The sequence below is a fragment of the Pseudophryne corroboree genome, chromosome 1, assembly GCF_028390025.1.
Source record: "Pseudophryne corroboree isolate aPseCor3 chromosome 1, aPseCor3.hap2, whole genome shotgun sequence".
NCBI classification, from domain to species: domain Eukaryota; kingdom Metazoa; phylum Chordata; class Amphibia; order Anura; family Myobatrachidae; genus Pseudophryne; species Pseudophryne corroboree.
Window position 1 is genome coordinate 782,241,284 of NC_086444.1, and position 6,502 is coordinate 782,247,785.

Genomic DNA, 6,502 nt, shown 5'->3' on the forward strand with positions numbered 1-6,502 from the left:
TCATGTGCTGTTTGGGGAGTATTTTTTGGAAGGGCCATCCTGCGTGACACTGCAGTGCCACTCCTAGATGGGCCAGGTGTTTGTGTCGGCCACTAGGGTCGCTTAGCTTACTCACACAGCTACCTCATTGCGCCTCTTTTTTTCTTTGCGTCATGTGCTGTTTGGGGAGTGTTTTTTGGAAGGGCCATCCTGCGTGACACTGCAGTGCCACTCCTAGATGGGCCAGGTGTTTGTGTCGGCCACTTGGGTCGCTGAGCTTAGTCATCCAGCGACCTCGGTGCAAATTTTAGGACTAAAAATAATATTGTGAGGTGTGAGGTGTTCAGAATAGACTGAAAATGAGAGGAAATTATGGTTATTGAGGTTAATAATACTTTGGGATCAAAATGACCCCCAAATTCTATGATTTAAGCTGTTTTTTAGGGTTTTTTGAAAAAAACACCCGAATCCAAAACACACCCGAATCCGACAAAAAAAATACGGTGAGGTTTTGCCAAAATGCGTTCGAACCCAAAACACGGCCACAGAACCGAACCCAAAACCAAAACACAAAACCCGAAAAATTTCCGGTGCACATCTCTATTACTGAGTGCTTTAAAAAACAGTCCCCAGACAAAATAATCTGGTCTAGGCCAACAGAAACTGTTTGACAAAATTTAAGGCAAGCGTTGTGCACAGAACCAGTTTTGCAAGCTCCTGATTTAAGGAAGCAATTTGTGTTGCAGATAGTGATGTGCACCGGACATTTTTCGGGTTTTGTGTTTCGGTTTTGGATTCGGTTCTGCGGCCGTGTTTTGGATTCGGACGCGTTTTGGGAAAACCTCCCTGAAATTTTTTTGTCAGATTCGGGTGTGTTTTGGATTCGGGTGTTTTTTATATAGAATACGAATCTCGCGAGAATCCGACAGCGGGATGATGATGTTCGGGCGCGCTGGGGTTAACCATGCAAGGCGGGAAGATTCGAGTCCGCCTCTGAACCGTGTAAAATGGGTGAAGTTCGGGGGGGGGGTTCGGATTCCGAGGAACCGAACCCGCTCATCACTAGTTGCAGACCAATGACTCTGAGACTGGGTTAGGGGCAGTTCTTACTTAGGAGGTAGATGGGGATGAAAAATCCATACTCTACCTTAGCCTGAAATTGTTAGTAAATCACAGGCAATGCCAGTACTATATTAGCCTAAGATATATATATATATATATATATATATATATTCAAATCCTCAAATGTAGTTAGGCTGTCATAATAGTTTATATGAGAAATAAATATAGTCAAATTAGATTTTAAAATGTTAACAATTAGTTTTACATGTTTGTCTGTACTGGGCAACCAATAAATAAAATAATAGGTTGTTACAACATGGCAGGAAGGGGTCAAACACACGGGGCGACTTGTGCTGTATGCTAAATGATCTAGGTTAGCACAGATCTCTCAGCACACACTGCTATACACACAGCGGCACACAGCGATGTGTGCTGAGCGATCTGTGCTAACCAGTGTTCTTTATGTACATGCTAACTAACTAGATTTTGCCTGCATGTGGTAAAGATCTGAGCAGGCGATGGCGATGCGCCATTGATATGGGGTGTACACAGATCGCTTAGAAAATAGGCAAAAATCACCCCATGTGTATGCCCCCTTAGTTTATTGTATGAATGATATAATGGAGCAAATGTAAAAATCTTTGGAGAGACATAAAGTGGAGAGAGAGAAAATACAACCAATTAGCTCCTAACAATGTAATTTTGCAGACACTGGGCCTAATTGAGCATGGAACGCTCCTGTGTGCGCACACTGTGAGATGCAAAAGCATCTCTCATCTGCGAATGCCTCTGCCTGATTGACAGGCAGAAACATTTGCAGGGCTGGTAGGGGACATCGCGGGAGTGTTTTCGGGGCACGGTCTGAAAGCAGGCATGTCCGGACCATTTGCGTGGCGGACTGCGGTGGCTGCGTGGCGTCACATGTAGCCGCTGAGACTCGAAGCCTGGCGGGCAGCCACCTGCCTTCACAGCTAGGCTGCGTTGGCAGAGGACTACCCTAAACATGCAATAGCATCGCCGCAGTGTGATGCTTTCGCATGTTTGCTGTAAGGGCTGGATCCGGCATGCAGAGCGGACTTGCCCTGTGCAGAGCATTACCCCACATGTCAGAGAAATGAATCATAGATGTGCTGTTTTCGCACATCTACGATCCATGCTGAATTAGGCCCACATTCTGTGACATGACAGTTAAGAGCTGTATTGGTTTCACTCTCCAAGGCAGTAGCAGCTCCTGCCACGGGCAAGCAGTACTTTTGCCCGGGGCGCCGCTGTCCCAGGGGCGCTGCCGCTGTGGCAAGAGCCGCTACTAACTAGGATGGCACCTGCGGGTTTGAAAAGGTCCTCTCCGCGAAGGGAATCTAGACGTGCAGTGAGGTAGCGTCTAGTTTCCCTTCGCGGAGAGGATCATTTGTGCAGCGCTATAGGAGAGACGTCATGACGTCTCTCCCATAGATCAGAGGAGCGGCGCCGGCGGCGGAGACAGTGCAGTGGTCGGGAACAGGAATGGGGCTGGTACAGAGGCGGAACTACCGCCAGTGCAACCAGTGCGCTGCACTGGGGCCCGCCTCTGTCCAGGGGCCCAAAGCATGTAATGAGTCAAACTGACTCATTACATGCCTCTGTGTGCTGCGGGCAACCGCTGCCCGCAGCACACAGCCGCCCGGAGAGGAGAGGAGCAGCGGTACGGGGAGAAGGAGGAGGAGGGAGGTGGAGGAGGGAGCCGCAGCAGCGCTTTACTACTGGTTGAGGCTCTGCTGCTGTTGCTGGCCCTCTGCTTCACTATAGGCTGTCTTCCGAGAACAGCCTATAGTGAAGCAGAGGGCCAGCAGCAGCAGCGCCTCCACCAATAACAAAGCGCTGCTGCGGCTCCCTCCTCCACCTCCCTCCTCCTCCTTCTCTCCTGCCCAGGAATCGTGAGTGACCAGAAGCTGCACCGAGGAGCCTGAGCCAGCGGAGAGGGTAAGTATAATTCATTCTTTCTTCCTTTCTTTTCTTTTCTTTCTTATCTTTCTTCTACAAAAAGGGGGACTGTCTGCCACAATGTGTAAAATGGGGGAATCTGCCTGCCACAATGTGTAAAAAGGGGGAATCTGCTTGCCGCAATGTGTAAAAAGGGGGAATCTGCTTGCCGCAATGTGTAAAAAGGGGGGATCTGCTTGCCGCAATGTGTAAAAAGGGGGAATCTGCTTGCCGCAATGTGTAAAAAGGGGGAATCAGCCTGCCGCAATGTGTAAAAAGGGGGAATCAGCCTGCCGCAATGTGTAAAAAGGGGGAATCTGCTTGCCGCAATGTGTAAAAAGGGGGAATCTGCCTGCCGCAATGTGTAAAAAGGGGGAATCTGCTTGCCGCAATGTGTAAAAAGCGGGAATCTGCCTGCCGCAATGTGTAAAAAGGGGGATGCTGACTGCCGCAATGTGTAAAAAAGGGGAATCTGCTTGCTGCAATGTGTAAAAAGGGTGAATCTGCCTGCCGCAATGTGTAAAAAGGGGGATGCTGTCTGCCGTAATGTGTAACAAGGGCACGCTGTCTGCCGTAATGTGTAACAAGTGCACGCTGTCTGCCGTAATGTGTAAAAAGGGGACGCTGTCTGCCGTTATGTGTAAAAAGGGTACGCTGTCTGCCGTTATGTGTAAAAAGGGCACGCTGTCTCCCGTTATGTGTAAAAAGTGTACGCTGTCTGCCGCTATGTGTAACAAGGGCACGCTGTCTGGCGTTATGTGTAAAAAGTGTACGCTGTCTGCTGCTATGTGTAACAAGGGCACGCTGTCTGCCGTTATGTGTAAAAAGGGTACGCTGTCTGCCGCTATGTTTAACAAGGGCACGCTGTCTGCCGTTATTTGTAAAAAGTGTACGCTGTCTGCCGCTATGTGTAACAAGGGCACGCTGTCTGCCGCTATGTGTAACAAGGGCACGCTGTCTGCCGTTATGTGTAAAAATGGCACGCTGTCTGCCGTTATGTGTAAAAAGTGCACTCTGTCTGCCGCTATGTGTAAAAAGGGCACGCTGTCTGCCGTTATGTTTAACAAGGGCACGCTGTCTGCCGTTATTTGTAAAAAGTGTACGCTGTCTGCCGCTATGTGTAACAAGGGCACGCTGTCTGCCGCTATGTGTAACAAGGGCACGCTGTCTGCCGTTATGTGTAAAAATGGCACGCTGTCTGCCGTTATGTGTAAAAAGTGCACTCTGTCTGCCGCTATGTGTAAAAAGGGCACGCTGTCTGCCGTTATGTGTAAAAAGGGGGACGCTGTCTGCCGTAATGTGTAAAAAGGGGACGCTGTTTGCTGTAATGTGTAAAAAGAGGAATCTGTCCGCCGTAAGATGTAAAAGAGTCTCTACCTGGTGTAGTGGTGCTACTGTGCGGCGTAATTTGAATAATGGAGACTACTGTGCACCGTTTTATGAATTGGTTTTATTTTGTGGCCACACCCCTTCCCTACAAAGCCACGCCACTATGTATTTTGGCGCGCGCCTACGGCGTGCACTGCCCCTGTTTTGCATGCAGTGGTGGGGCTCTGATGCCGTTTGTTGCACACAGTGCTAAAATGTCTAGTTACGGCACTGTTGCTAGGTATCCATTTCTCTGGCCCTGAGCAGGTCCCCCTCATCAGATCCTCTCCAGGGGTGAGGGGATGCACTTGGATGGGATGGGGGGCCCAAAGCATTTTGTCGCACCTGGGCTCACCGCTCGCTAGTTCCGCCACTGGGCTGGTAAGTATTTTTTATACAACTAATGGGGGCACAACTATTGGGGCCACAACTAATGGGGGCACAGCTGCAGGGGCACAACTAATGGGGCCACAACTATTGGGGGCACAGCTGCAGGGGGCACACTAAGGGGGGCACAACTACTGGGGCCACAACTAATGGGGGCACAGCTGCAGGGGGGCATAACAGCTACTGGGGGCACAGCTGCAGGGGTCACAACAGCTACTGGGGGCACAGCTGCAGGGGGCACAACACAGCTACTGTGGGCACAGCTCTACAGGGTGCCCAACACTACAGGGGGCAAAACTGACCATACCCCTTTCCTATGAAGCCACGCCCCAAAATTTTTATGCCCGCCTGCGGCGCGCACTAACCCTGTTTTGGTGTATCGGGGGGTGGGGCAATGGAAACTTTCACCCTGGGTGCCACATGGTCTAGAACCGGCCCTGCTCCAAGGCTTAGTACATCTCCCCCATAATCTTCATCTATTTATTGTTACTGTATGCCAGATGGCAAATGTGTATTACCTCCACAGCAGTTTCAGTATTATATAGGGCAGGGTCTTAAACATCCTCATTCTTTGGGACAGTGATGTAACTAGACATTTTGGCGCTGTGTGCAAGAAATAGCATCGGCACCCCCCCACCACCACCACCACCATATACAAACAAGGGCCAGAGTGCGCCACATGCGCAATGCCAAAAATATAGAGGTGTGGCTTCATGGGAAAGGGGCATGGCCACAAAGCTCCCTTTTGCACATCATGGCAGGCAGAACCCCCTTTTACACAGGATGGCAGGCAGAGCTCACTTTTACACATTACGGCAGGTAGAGTCCATTTTTACACAGCACGACAGGCAGAGTCTCCCTTTTACATGTTAAGAAGGCAAAATCCCCCGTTTTTACACATTCGGCAGGCAGAGTCCCCTATTTTACACATTAAGGCAGGCAGTCCCCATTTTTTACACATTATGGCAGGCAGTCCCCCTTTTAAGGGAGGGGAGAGAGAGAGAGAGAGAGAGAGAGAGAGAGAGAGAGAGAGAGAGAGAGAGAGAGAGTTATACTCACTTGTGACCTGCGATCCGGCATCCACGGCACGCATCTGCTGTGTTAATTCCAATGGCGCACATAAAGACAAGCAGTCAGGGTGAGTAAAAACATTGGAGCTGGTTTGTCACTCACATTTGTCAAAAAAGATGCTGTAAAAATTTTTTCTAATAAAATATTGTTTTCCATACAAATAAAAACACACCCACATGAGAAGCACTCTCCTTTCACAAGTGATGATAAAATATACATATGCAGTGCTGCTGACAAGTCAAAGGGGATGGAAAACTGCAGCGCTCCCGAGTCCCCTGCAGATGTGGCGGCGTTGGCGGGAGTCAGGCGCCGGCGGGAATCGGAGACCTGACTGTGCGTCAGTGTGGGGGGAGGGGAATGTGGCGCTCAGAGACCCTTCAGAAGTGTCGGCGGCGCTGGAGTCTATAGTGAGTGCTGACAGTGTGGCTGCAGCTGTGTGTGTGTGGAGGGGGGTGCTGGCGATGGTGCGCCTTCAGTGCATGTGCGCTGTGGGCAAGGCACCATCGGCACACACCTAGTTACAGCCCCATAGCCGGCCCTAGGCATAGGCAAACTAGGCAAATGTCTCGGGCATTTGGTATGCCTAGGGGCACAAGCAGATTCTGCTGATTAAAATTATATGCAGCATGCCTATATTCTGTGTGTGACTGCAGCTGTATCTGCATTACATTGTATT